The following is a 16,372-nucleotide window of genomic DNA, read 5'->3' as shown; positions in this document are numbered from 1 at the left end:
CAGTAATAACATTATAATTTATATATAGTAGGCGCACCTTTGATATATTAGATATTATAAAAAAATTACAAGTTAATAATTTTGATAAAATATTTTATTACTTTACCCAATAACTTTTATAATATTTTGCCATTCATACCTTGATAAAGGGCTTGTCCGTACTCGCTATAGTGCCATTGTCATGTTATAACAAAATTTTCGTTATAACACAAAAAAATTCGGTCCCTTGGAGTTCGTTGTAACGGGATTTTATTGTATTAATCATTAATATAAGAGATCAAAAAAATTTTAAAATAAAATAAAAATAATTTAAATGAATAATACATGTAATATTATCTAATAATAATAATTCATTGATTAAATGAAATATGTTATTTTCATAGTAATACATAATCTATAGTTTAAATAATATATATATATATTAACATTAACCAAAACTGTTTTATGTATGTCTACATTAACTAAAATCATCATATAAATGTTGACATTCAATAGAAAATGTCCACATTTTTTAATTTGTCAACATTCGCCAACTGTAGATATACACTATAATATATCATGTATGTAAAATATTGTTAATACCTAATTATTCTATATGTATCCACTATCCCTATATACAGATATATAACATTTAATTATATCAATGAATAATTTCTTATATGCCTTTAAATTTTTCCTTTAATTGCTAAGACATGTGATAGTATTGCTGGCTGTAGGTCGACATTTTCGTTTACATAATCCATGTCAAATTTACAATAATCATCATTCGTCTAGCTGCGTTACAAATGATAAACATATCAATTAGACACGAGGATGATAAAATATATATTATATTATTAAAACCATCATATTAAGTTATTTTTCACTAAATAAAATACATTAAAAAATATTAATATAATATATAAAATATTAAAATGTATAATATATATCCATAGGTACCTATACACTATACAGAATAAGGTTGATAAAAAAAACCGTCTGCTCTTCGGTAATCGGAAAAAAGCTGTTAACATTCACTAGAAAAAAAAGCCCTGTACCAACTAAATACATTATTCGTTATTTTATTATAATTTGCATAATTCAATATAATCATTACATTTATTTATTATTATTTATTATTTTTTATATGTACACTTCTTTAACATATGCCATTGATGCCATGGTAAACTACCACTATTATTAACTTTTAGTCTTAAGTCAAAAACCGGCGTGTTATAGAGCAAAACGTACAGTGTGAATAGATTAGTGATATAAAACGCTAAAAACTAATTTAAATGTTTTATAAAAATATAGTATATATAGGTAGTATTATAAAAATAATAACAAATGTAAATGCGTGCGTAATGGCGACAAGGTTCAAGTTTCTATGAATAATATTTTATTTTGAAGTATAACCAATTTAAAATTTTGTAAAAATTTAAAAATTATATTGCAATGTCTATTCAATAAAATATATGCAAATAAATTTTTAATATTATTAAATTGTTAAAAGATCTACTATCGAAGGATTTAAATTAATATTTACAAGATTTTTAACTTAGCATAGGTACGCATTTTTATGAACATTTATAAAATTTAATTTAAAATTAAGAAAGCATATAAAATGCTAATGTTCATAGAAAATAAAAATTTAATTATGTATCATAAGTACTTAATAACTATTAGAATATTTTAAGTTCCTGAAGAAATTGTACGATGATAAATCGTTGTTTTCCTTTGTATATCTAATTTCGTCATATATTAATTTTCATACGCTCATAAAAAATTAAATCTATGTAGCTTATTCTTAACATAATTATTATAAACATTTTTTAATTTAATTTAATTGAGGAACATAGAGAGGTTTAAAGTTGTTAGTGAATAATATTATACATTAATACAATCAATTAAAAAATATTTTGTATTCGTAAACAATGTAAAGTTAACACATTTTGACGGCCGGTTTTACGAATCGAATCTAAAATCACATACTCATAAAAAACCAAATAAAAACATTATGCAATACAATTGCATTCAGTATAATGAAATAGTCTGTGTTTTTTCTACACGTGAAAATTTTTTTAAGAAATATGTTAAACTAACGGCCGGATGTAAACGTATGCAAAATCCAAAGCTATTTTAGTGGTGATTACAGTTATGACTGCAGTAGCCAGTAATTCTTCAGGCGTGAGTCATTTGCTGACATCTCTGAATTCGCATTTCTCCTAAATTAGTCCTGCAAAGTAATCTGAGCTGGTGTTATAGTAGTATAGTAATTTTCTGTAAGAAAAATATAAAACAAACTATAAAACATTAGTGTTTAATAACTTTATTAAAAATAACAATTAATAACTATAGTTTTGGCCGTCGTTTAGAACCACACCCTTATATACCTTAATACCACATATTTTCCCCAAAACAAACCGTTCAATACCGCACCCATTGATATATATTAATAACGTATTAAATAACATTATATCGTTTAGTATCACACACCAGTTTATAATGTTTAATCAATATCACAAAATCATTAAAATAAAACTTTCGAGATTATACAGAAAAATCAGTTCTATTTCAGTATTAAATTAAAATTACAATAATAATAATTTACAATCTGGATTATGGTTGTAACTTTTTTTGATTTGCCACATTTGATTCCTAAGGCGTTTGTTGAGATTATAGCTACTTGTCCAGATGAAAAACAATTTTATGATTTTGCTGTTTAATTTGCTGTGAATAAATAATATGTGAGGTATTGAACGGTGTAAAATGTGCGGTTATGAACGGTAAGTTTATATTATGACGACTGCCGATAGTTATTTATTCCTTGTTTAAGTGGAAATAATTAATAAAGTAGGTATAACAAATAAAAAACATCTTATCGGTCATTATCATTTTATAAAAATCATGATTTGTATAAAAATCTTAATATCTTGATAAAAAAAAATACAAAAACACACAAATATAGTAGTAACTCAACTTTTTAAACTGTAAAAAAATGTAAATCCTAAATTAGTTTTTGTAAATTTACCTTACCGGTAAAATTTTACAACATAAACCTACGAGATTCACATCACTATAAAATATATGAAGATATGATTAAATGAAGTAATATTGTATTATTTACTATACCTACTTTCAAGTTTAATTGTAAGACTTCTATAAATTTCGAAGACCCAATTTTTGTATTATTTGAAGCCACTTGGTGGTGCTGAACATTAAACACCCTCGGTCACACTGTATTAGTTGCGGCACTGAGCGTCTTGCTCAGTCGTCTTGACTTTGCCGGTCTTAAAATAATAAGCATATCATTTTTTTTTCATATATAAAAAAAAGTATTTTTGATGAGCCAATAATAATTGTATAATAATATTTTATAATAAATATTAATAATAATATATTAAGTATAGTTAATAATCGTCGTCGTATTAATAGTATATGTGCTTTATTAATAATATAATATTTATATCATGATTTATTAATCTAAGCATTACCAGTTATGGGCCTTAGGTCATAGTGTACTAATAAAGTATAAAAGTAAACAAAATCAATAAGACGTATAATAGATTATATGACTTTTATTTTGTTAATATAATTACTGAATTATAAACATACTTTTGTAGTTTTGTATAATAATAAAATAATAATTTGTACCAAATATGTAACAAAACTCAAAAATCTCATGAAAACTTTATTTTAATTTTAGATTTTTCAGGTTAGATTTATTCATTTAAAATATTTATTTAGTATATATTACAATATACTATATAGTCATTAGAATGTACAAATAAATGGTTAGGTTAGGTCTTAACAGGGCCAGATCTTAACTTTTTAAGACACGGGAAAAATGAAAAATATACGCTCATTTCAGGAAATTTCAGGGAAATGACCAGATTTAGTATTTTTTTTGTATGAAAAATCAAGCACACTCACATAGTAGTCTGAGCACCCACTATTTATAAAGCTGTTTGCAATATACTGGACCAATAAATTATTTACCACAAATTATATTTTGAACGATTTTTTCTTAAAAATCAAAACATTTTAATTTTAAATTAATCAAGTAATATTTTTAGAAGCACTTTTTACTATGGTGTATTTAATAAATGTAATAAAATTATTTTACTTTTCAAATAGAAAAGTAACTACGTTACTTTCTTGTTACAATTTTATTTTTAATTTTTTAGCAGTTATCATTCTGCCAAACAATAATATAACTAGAAAAACATCTACAGTGTAAAAAGATGTACAAAAATAATTGTTGCCGCTATCGGCTCTTGTATTAGGAAAATAAAATAAAAAAACAAGGGTGCCTTCACGACTGTGAGTAGGCAACCGCACGTGATGCGCTACTCACATAATAATTTAATAGAATAAATAATACTATTTAATAATATGATAAAAACATGTATATATTTTGCCTTTGCCAGCTCACTGAAATAATTGACCTAAGCCGGTTCAATAATAATATAAAATAATATAATATTGTTGGCCCATGCAAGCTCAACAAGAGTACAAGAATAACAAAAATGTAAAAATATAATGGTAACAATATTATTATATGATTGACCTAAGCTGGTGCAATACACAGTAATAATAATTAAAGTATGTACGATAAATATTTGTTGGCTTATGCCAGCTCAACAAGAGTAACAATAATAACAAAATGTAAAAATATAATTGGCCTATGCTGGCTCACTAATAATGACAGAGTAAAAAAATATTTTGGCCTAAGCTTGCTCACTATGACAATGTATATAAAAAAAGTAACTATGTAATAATATAATGTACAATATAATGCGACTCGTCAGCCGATTACCTGGGAACTGGTGTCTGTTGGCGGCTTTGAACCAAACGCTACCGTCTCAGGATACCCACACTTGTACAATAAAAAGAATACAATATCAAATAAAATGTGTGACAATCCCGAGAACGTACGACCAACGGGCCACCAGTTAAGACGATTAACTCAAAAACAACGAACTACAATACAAACGACTAATTCACGTGGTTCTGCAAGTATGTCTTATCACATGGCCGCCCTGAATTGGGGAATAATATTAGCAATTTCATATAAGAAAAATGACGATACATACAGAATACCAATACATATACAAGAAAACGCTAAAACAATAAGAACATTGGTGAATGATGAAAATGATATTTGTACAAACTAAAAAAAGAAATATAGCCACTGGCTGAGATCGTTCTCACACAGCTCGAACGGCAAAACAAAAACGAAGAGAGTGAGACGCCCGTGCGCGCCGGCTTTTATAACCTTTTCAGCCAAGTTCAATCTCCACAGTGTCAACGCACACCAAAGTTCAATAAACCTGAACTTAGGCGACACTGCGAGAATGACTTGACTGAATTGGACACTGAACATTGAACATTGGAACCTTAAGAAAAACACGGACACATAATTGAACCTATTAAATGAAAACGGAAAAAAACGGTCATTATCAGGCGACTAATAGTACCACACCGCACAGCTGAAGGGCCCGACACTAAGCCACCTGAAAAATGATAACATACAACAAGATACGATGGTGGCGCGAAATTCAAAAATACACATACGACGTATTGAATATTATACGATGTCTATAGTGTCGTATTTTTAGGTATTTTAGATTTCAGTTGGAAAATAATTGTTATTTTTCGACGCGCCGCTCGGTCAGGGTGGATATATATATAAAGGCATTCTTTGTGTATGTGTTTACGATTATGATTTTGAAAAAAATTATATGTAAAGCATTTGGAACAATTTCACATTAAATTTATAAAAAACCAAAAAAAAATATGAATCGAAAAATTATTAAAATGAGCGACAAGATGGTGCGATTCAAGCTATTAATAAACGTTGTCGATAGTTTTTATTTATTCATGTACATAATACGCACCTATTCTAATTACTTAATATTAGGATTTAGGCCAAAAACACAATAAAAAAAAAAAACAACATTTAGTATCAAAAGAGATGAAAACAGAAATAGTGAAATACCATTAAAAAATATTCACAACAATTATTTAGCAAGACATAGTTAATAAAAAATACACATGACGTCATTATTTTGTTGCTGCTATATATATATATTATAATATACTCAGTACACAGTACACTTTATTACGTGAATATTACAATTCTCAGTTATAACTCAACTAAATAATTTATTGGTTTAGACCTATTTTAACAATTTAACAATTTAAGGTTTAAAATAATATCTTATTCATATTTCATTGTGTTTACGCTGTGCGCAATAAGAGCAAATTAAAATATTATAATTATTATTTTCATTAACCTAATATTATTATCAACTTATTATTTATCATATTATTAAAATTGTGCGTTCATCGGTGATTACCTACATGTCTGGGGTTTCATGCTTATAGTCAGTCACAGAACACGGCACCGGACGCGTACGGTTAGTCACAGAACACGGCACCGGCCGCCTGGTAATAATAAACCGAAGGTCGAGAACAATACGTGAGATTAGGACATTTTCTCGGCTTTACAGAAAAATAACCATTGTAACGCACTGGACACGGCCCATTTCAATATATATTTCCCGCAGTTCGTTTCATTTCTAAAACGACCCGTCACACAATTCTTAAGTGGGCCGTGCGGCACTGTATAAAATATGGAAAGCAACAATTCACCTAAAATTCCATACGTATAAAAGCTATGGTACAAATACCACCCACAAAGAAAACGGTCACGCGTTCAATAAGCAGAAAGTATTCAGAGGTCGATTTATTTTACTTGTCGCTGACCGCTGTATAGGGTAGAATAAAGAAACGAGAAACACAAAGAAGACGACAAGATCTTGCAGTGCACGTATGTTTCCACAGGGATCCAAATGTCCGACTTTCTGACGCCGTACTGCGTACTGCATTACTTTTGTTCAAAAAATATAATACCTGTCGAAATAATATTTTAGCTCGTCGTAGAATGAATATCTATATACGTAGGACCTACCTACCATTTTAAAAGGTTTCCATAAGAACGCACGTCGTGTGATGTGAACCGTAGATAAAATCATTGTTGCAATCGTCCGACTCTATAAATCTTTATAATTTAAAAGGTAAAATACAAAACGTAGGTACGTTATTATTGTTGTACTTGGCAGGTCTACATAACATCGGGCGCCAAGATTCTGTCGGTATACTGCACCATATAATATATAATATATATGAGATGTTACTATACTTATCCACTGGAATAAAAGAACTGTTTTTGTATTACTATAGTATAGTGATATTTTAATATACTTAATACCATATTACAATTTTTACTACTTGTTTTATATATTTACACATTTTGTTTTGCACAAAAGTAAAAACTAAATAATTTTGTAAATATACGTATACACTTTTTTAGTGCATATATCACACATGCATTTCGGTACTCCATGCTAAAATAGGAGCGGATTACGTATAAAATATATAACCGTTGCATATCAATATAAAACTACAATAAATAATAAAATTAGTGTACTTATGCAAAGTATAAAGCTCTTATTCTATACTATATCACACGACGTGACGACCAACACCTTCCGAAAATATTTTAAACTCACAGCCCCTTCGATGCTAAACACAGTTATAGACACAACGAGTACCATAAAACAGCTTTCAAAATATTTTAATTTACACCGTGATAAAATAATAATAATAAAAAAAAATTTTTTTGTATACATTTTTTATTGTAATATATATATATAGGCACTTATAGGTATACAATAAATTGAACCATTGAATCATTTCGAAACGATATTTAGAAAATACCGTTTGAAAAATATATTTTATTGTTTTTACTAATCCATCATAGTCGCAATTTTAATAAAAAAAATTAAAAAAAACAGAGTGCTAAGCTTTTAATTTTCCAGTCATAACATTGAAATGTATCCTAATAATATAATACAATCCTATTATAACGTATAATATAATATTAAATAAAATTCGTGTGAACGCTGTACAGTTATGCGTCGAGAAGGGCCGGGCCGGATTTAGAAAAAGTGCCGCCCTTGGCCCTTTTAAATATGCCGCCCCTACCCAAAATAAAAAAATGTTGTAATTATTTCTAATAATTATATTTAATTTTAAAGAAATTAGGTAAATAGTCATTATAAACAAAACAAATAATTATAATATAAAAATAATAAATAATATTATTATTTAATATTATATAATATTAATTTACGCAGTTACATAAAGGCATAAAATATTTATATGATTTTTTTTTATTTCTTACAAAATTTGCCGCCTTAGGCCCGAGCCTCACGGGACTAGGCGTAAATACGGCCCTGGAGAAGGGGTATACAACTATTATTTATCTTAATCTGAGATAATTTATCAGATGATCAATTTTATCAATTTAAAAAGATAACTATTTTTTATCTAAATCATTTATTTAGATAATTTATCTAGAAATGTTTAACTCTGGTGGCGTACCGAAATATGATGAATTTACATCGTGGAGTCGTACAATTTAGGCCGATATTTCAGGCGTACGTATATATATAATATTATATATTAGAAAATTCGTGTGAACGCTGTACAGTCAAGCGTCGAACAGAGGTAAACGCGTTCTATTTTACGAAATATTATTGAAATATATAATTTCGAATATATCGTAAATTTTTATATTTAATATAGGTAGGTACTCTACATTCGACGTTTGTCGTCCAGGCATCCGGTTTCGGGCATCCAACACCGCCGCCACCGCCGAAACTCCGCTGTACAGATGTATGTGTGTTAGTGAGAGTGTTTGACCTTGTGCGCATGTCTGTATTTGTTCGCAGTACTTGTCGATGAGGGTGGTTGAGTGGGCTGACCGATCGATGGGTGAGCAGGAAGGTCGGAGGGCAGTTCAGCAAATAGAATTTCCGTTCGCCCGATGCTCCGGTAGGCTCCTGTCCTAATAGGCCTTCGACGCGTGATCGGTGGTGGAAACCACCACCACCAGTTCGACGCCGAAGAAGCCGCCGCCGCAGCCAGGGCATAAAAGGGGGTGCGTAGGAGCGCCGATCGCCATTTATGTCTCAACAGTCACCTTTATTTTCAAGCATATTTTTTACACGTAAGTACTCCACGATTTCCGAACATTATTTTTTTGTCCGTGACATATTTTATAATCTCTTACCTGTCGTTTATATTTTATTCAGGAATTTTTCCAATAATATTTTTCGTATCATTTCAGCTCTGCATCAACATGAAATTATTCATACTAAGCTTGTTTGTAATTATGGCAGTCACTGTACATGTACAGGCGATGCCGACCAATGATGCACCCGACGCGATTCCAGAAAAAGCACAGCATCAGCTCCCGCATAAAGAAGGTAAAAAATTATAATCTTTATCGTTATAAAATATTTATAGATATTATTTTTTGTGCATGTATATTTTTATTTATTGTTAAGACTTATTACTTTATTTTACCATTACCAATGTTATTATTTTATTTTGTTTTATTATTTCTAAACATTATATATTATTGATTTGCTTTTAATTTTTTATATTTTTTTCTACTATGATAGTTGTAAATACTTTATAAGTACTTCTTACAATCTAATATTTCACAATTTTACTCCACTAAAAATAAAAAATAATAATAATGGTAAATTGGTAATAAAATGATATAATATGCTGAGGATATTATCTATTATATAAACTTAATGATATTTAAAAAAGCTTATATTATACCTAGTAGCAAAAAAATATTTTTTAAATGTTTAAAAATAAAGTTAAAAATGGTTTATGCATTATTTGATAAATGTTAAATGGCCTTTTTTCCAATCAAAATAAAATGTTAAAACATTATTTTAAATACATTTGATTCATATTATTTGAAAATAATATTTTTAAAAACATTATTTAAATGATTACACATGATTAAAAAATCTCATAAATCATTTAAAAATATTTTTAATACTTAACAATTGTGAGAAAAAGCATTTTTTAATATTTTAAAATGAAAAACAGACATTTAAAATTCTCATTGTATTTCCATTTTTATATCAATAAATAATTAGAAAATAATAGTCATAATATGAACAAATTCTTTGTTCCTTTATTAATAAATTGTAATATTTAAATAACCAATAATAAGTCTGCTTCTGTGAAATGAATAATATTATCAAAAAAAAAAAATAATAAAAATAACAAAAATTAAAATTAAATAAGTTAGTTTGTGCCCGTTTGATCGTCATGTTTTTGGTTGTTAGAATTTCACTGAGATGGTAACATTTTGTGTTGATAATTAGTAATGTGTCCAGTGTTATCTTGTTTTTTTTAATACGATTTGAATCCTTTAAAAAAGTTTATATATATACATTAATTATTACAATAAATTTAAATGATATACCTTTTAAAATTATTCATATAGTTGCATTTTGTTTAGATTTAAAATTGGAACATCAATTAAAATACTATTTTGTAGATGTGAAATTTTTTTTTTTCAATTGCAATCATTGTGATTTTTATCATTTAAACTCGGCCATAAAAAACGATTTTAGGTGAAAACTTATTACATAATATGTTGCATGCGGGTATGAGAGAAAAAACAAATATTGCACTAACATACTCTTAAATATGAAATATGTAAATGATTATTTATTTTTTATTAACATTGGCGCGCAAGTAACTATCGCTTTTATACCTACTTATGTAATATTGTCATATTTTTATACATCACTTCATAAAAATGAATAATGATAATTAATGAATATATTTACAAGTGATGGGTGAAAAATTCAGAAAGAAGAGGTGCAGTTGGTTCTCAGATCCAACAACAACAACAGCAAGGTACAGCGACCCAAATTTTGGTCACCCCCCAAAAGCCTGGGATCCCGTCGAACCATTTGAAAAAGAAAATAAATACTTTGGAACGACACGCAGCCCAATTAGGAAAAGAGATCCACAGCATAAGCAATTTGATTTTAATGCATAATTGATTCAGTTTATTAAAAAAATAAAATATTTAATACAAAAATCAATGTATTTGTGATAAATTATATTATATATTTATATGTTTTAAGAATAAATTGAATAGATAAAAAATACAGAATTGTTAGTTATTATTAGACATAAACATATTGTTATAACAATAAAAATATTATGTTTTAATCAATGAATTCTTTTTTTATTTAAATAGTTAATATAACACAACATACATACTGGAAACATACGTTTTGTTGAAGAATAGAAATTTTTAATGTCTTGCTTTATAGTTCTCCAAATCATCCAAATTATAACTAAAAAAAATAAATTGTTTATGTTTATACGTTATTTTTAAGGCCCAGATTAATATACTATAAAAATCTATAAAATATGTAAATTCCTTTCATAAATATGCAAAATAGTTATTTTATTTTTATTTATAGTTATTTAGTTTTGTGTTATAATCAAGATTATGGTGTTAATGACAATAAGTTCATATTCAAACTACAGTCCATTAATAAATTAAAAATAAAATTTTGTGTCTGTTTAAGTTTGTAAATAATTATAAATCATTTGAATTTTAAACTAATCTCACAACTTAATAATCTTAAAGTCTATAAATATTAATCCCTTGAGATATCGCATAGAATATACTAGTTATTCGAGTAAATATAAAATTAGGTAATACTTATGAATTTTTTAGAACAAACAGTAAATTTACGTATGTAGGTGTTTGTAGAGTAGGTAAATTAATTTCTACATACGCCTCTGCTAATACGTATTATTATATATCTGATGGTAGTACCTAATATAATATACATAAATAATAATAATATCATTTTTAAGTTATCGTAATATAATATTGTGATTGATATACTGATACACAAAAAAAAGCAAGGAAAAAAATATAACACAATTAGTACCTAAAATATTACGGACTCTCACAAACAGTGATAGTTTATTCTAAGATTTACCAAATCTTGTTTGTAAAAGTCCGAACTACAATAATCGTTTGTGGTTAGACCAGACTATATTTATCTATCTTAGGCAACACAGTCTATTGGTACATTATACAATGGTATTCTTTATTGTTATATTTTTTGTATCGATGAAATACATAAAGTTAATACCTTACATAATATCGTATCTGCCATCTATTATTTCTTCACTATTTGTATAATTTACATTAATAATGTTGTCGTAGTTTACCATCCGACGCCGGTTTAAGATGCACAGCATTGCCACTCGCCATTACATAAAAAAAAAAACATTTTCGATTGGTGTCGAATTATTTTACAAGTAAATATACAAATACAATATTAACAGTTTTTCATTATTCCAAAAAGTTGTTATTTCAAATATATAGTTTTTGAAAGCCCTTGGCCAAGGTACGATGTTTTAAAAAGTCGTAATACCACGTTTTCGACAAATCAAAATCATAAAACTTATGTAGCTCGTTACGAGGGACAACTTAAAGCCTTACGTCTTTCGTCCTATCTCTCATGGTTTTTCCGGAAAACAACTAGTAAATAAAATATTTTTTTATAATTTAATTTTAAAATAGATAAATTTAAGATAGCAATTGAACTGTAATGGGAATTTTAAAATGTTTATACTTCATAGTTGGTGCATTTATAGATAAGAAATAATAATTTTGATAAGCCATAGAAGATAGTACAAATCTACCAGAATGTTTTATTAAACTATTGAATGTAAAATAAGTGTATCTAAAGAATACACTTGTACAATAACTTAAAATTACTCCTTTTTGATATGAAAAATGTATTAAAAATTTTAAGATTGAAAATTACAAGCTAAAGGTTATGTTTATTTTTCAGAGAATATGTTATTCTTTCAATTCTTAACAAATTTCAATTTTTTCACTACTATTAAATTTACTATCAATTACATTCATTCAGCATTAAACGTACATTGCATAAGTCCATTATTATTATCTGTATCTTCTTGTTTATTTTCAACATAGAATCTTGTTATATTCCCCAAGTGGTATGAATGCCAATGATCTGCTTTACTGCCATCTAAAAAAAAGTAGTCAATCAAATACATAATATAAAGGTTGGATAATAACTTGAGAATTCAGTGTTTTATAAGTGGTTAAAAATATATATAATTTTACTGAGGTAAAATATAACGAATTGTCTCTCAATGTATAATAGGCACCATAAATTGTATTGTTAGCAACACGGATAATTAGATATATTACAGGATACAAAACGAATGTGTGATAAAACTTGTCTAAATTATTATTCTCATACCTACTTATTTAACATAATTGTTGACGGGTTTAATAAATATTTAGATATTTATTAAGAAAATATGTACCTAAGTATTAAAATAATATAATATTATTATTAATGATATAATACGTAATTAGTAAAAATAACTTTCAAACCATAGCAGTCAAAGATAGCGGCTAGTCACAACAACGTTCATTAATATTTATTTTAAGTTTAAAAATAATTCAGAATAACTCATAAACTTGTAGTCATTTTACCATAGAATGGCGATAAAACAACTTTCCCATTTATATGTAAAAATAACATCATGTATTATAATGGAATAACACTTTTTAATTTGAATAACTTTGGAGTTTAATCAACACTCTTTTGGTGTTATATCTACTGACTACTTATTAAAGTAATAGTTAAAATAATGTGATTATTCATTTGTAAAATTTACTATTTCTTTATGTTTAAAATGATGCTCGGTGCTGTTAAATTAAAGTTATTTTGGTAATCAAATCTACTAACTATGGAAGTTATAATGGAATTACTATAATATTATAGATTGACGCTAATATAATAAATAGTATAAATTGAAATTCCCCGGGAAATGCGTATATCGGGAAAAAATATGATTGTTTATGGACTTTGTTTTTATCAGCCAATAGGTAACGCGTGTATATATACGAGTAGGTATGTAAGGATAATATATATATAAGTAATAATACATCTATTTAAACCTATTATTAAATAGTATTAATAAATAATAATGTGATGTATATCGTAATATAATATTTATAATATACACATTATATACATGTATGATGTATAATATATATGTTATGTTAATTTTTGAAATATTATTTAAACTATATTAATAGTTTTTCTATAAAAGCCCGTGGATTCATATATATATCATATGCTTACATTAAATATATATATATATATATAATATATTATAAACTGATTTAGAATTTCACATATTATTATATTAATAATCATTGGTAGGTAACTTCTTTGTGAAGTCATATACACATATTATCAATAACTGCAGATACTTAATTGATACCAATTAATAACTTCTACAAAACTACTTATTGTATTCACATAGACCACTGTTGCGTGACGTAATATAGATATCGCAATATAATACTATTTTTCTCTAAATCTATTTGATGGCACATAGGTCATAGATATTACAATAATGTGATGTCACTTTTGAGAACTAAAAGTCAAAAACAGATATCGCATAGATTTCATTATCATCTTAATGCACGTAGGGCTTATACATATTTTATACCAACACACGAGAGTTTCAAAATAACTATTTATTGTTTCTTAATTTACGCTAACGTCGCTAACTATATTCACGACAATTTATAATAATTGTCAAGCGATATATATATTCACTATGACTCCCAAAAAAGTGTTATCACGAATAGAACCAACTATTAACTTGATATTTTACTTTTAACTCCCATATTTATTGTAGATTTAACTCCGAAATTTGTATGTGTATAGTATACAGTAGATGGTAGAATAAAATAATACGTGCAGGCGTTTCATATGGTGGTGCACATTTTACCTACATATGTTCAAAAGTGTTCAGATCTCGTATAGAATTATCTCATCAGTCATCACTGTGGCCTTTGGCCCAGTTAACATAAAAACACTATTTAGAATCAACAAGGAAAATAAGTCTGTTGCCACAGATTATCATCCTCGTAAACACATTTAAACATGTACTATATACAATATACATTTATTGATAAATATTAATATTATACCCAATCGCACTATGTACTTCAAAAATTAAAACTTATATAGTTATACATACATAATATATATTATATAAAAACCATTCTATAGTCTATAGTTATAGGATTTGAAAAACTAGTCTGGTGCTACTAACTATCGTGCTCACAAAAACATTTAAATATGTACACGATATAAATATATTGATATATATATATATATGTATATATTGATATTACCAAATCGCACCAGGCGATTTTATTATATGTATATACTTTAAAAATTGAAACGTATACATATTATATATTACATAATAACCATTTCTGATCTTCAAAATATAAAAAATATAATACGTTTTTATGTTTCTATTCCCGTTTTCAGTTTATATGATTTTAAATTACACGAAAAACTGATAGCGTGTTTAATACACGTCCAAGATATATCTGCGTATTGATTTTGTATAATGAAACAGTCTCTACACGTGAAAAAAAATATTTTTAAGAAAAGATGTTAAGCTAACGGCCGGATGTATGTATTGTATACACATTTATACATCTGGACAGATGGTACGTGATATTAATTCGTGTGTCCGAAAATTGACCACCACAATAGGGTGTGTTATTTCAACACCGATGTATTATGGAACATATTTTGGCGAAGTCTGCAGTGGCGTCGCAGAGACGACGTTTTTGTTAACTTTCTGTAATCTGTATAGACGCCAATGAACATATTATTACAATTTATATAACAATAATAAGTAGGCGGGTGTCTTCTAATGTATTTTTTCGGTCAAAAATAATCAATAATGGACAATACAATAATATAATACAATACGTACGAATGTAGTATCTTTTAAATCGCATGCCCTTATATGGTGAAAAAGAAAATGTACATACTACATTAGTACATTCGATTATATTATATAGAGCGGAAATGCCTTCGGTCGGTGAGTACCACTATACCAATCCATATTGTAACAACAGAGGAATTATAATGGGTACATTTAATACCTTAATAATATGATCGAACTACAGCTTATTTTTTTCAACTGACGTCTGTTGTCATAATGGTACCTTATTTATGTTCTATATTTATATTTTATATATTATATTAACTATTAAGTGAGTACATTATTTTGTACTTTATTTATGAATTTATACTTAGAAATTCTCGCAGAATATAGGTCTATATTTATGTCTTAATTGTTTATTTATATTGAATTCGTATATCAATATTATTATAAAACGCTAAAATTTTACCGGAGATATTATAAAAATATTTAAAAATTATTTATTTATCTATATGTATTGCAGTCAGCTGAAACGTAAGAGAAATCCAAAACTATTTAAGTGATGATAATGCCTGCAGTATAGCCAGCAATTCTTCAGGCGTGAGGCACTGAGGCATTTGCTGGTTGACAAAAGTTCCTATAGTTGCGGCGTATAGGTACCTACGCA

Source organism: Rhopalosiphum padi, chromosome 3 (genome assembly GCF_020882245.1).
Source record: "Rhopalosiphum padi isolate XX-2018 chromosome 3, ASM2088224v1, whole genome shotgun sequence".
Lineage (NCBI taxonomy): Eukaryota > Metazoa > Arthropoda > Insecta > Hemiptera > Aphididae > Rhopalosiphum > Rhopalosiphum padi.
This window is presented reverse-complemented; position numbering follows the sequence as displayed.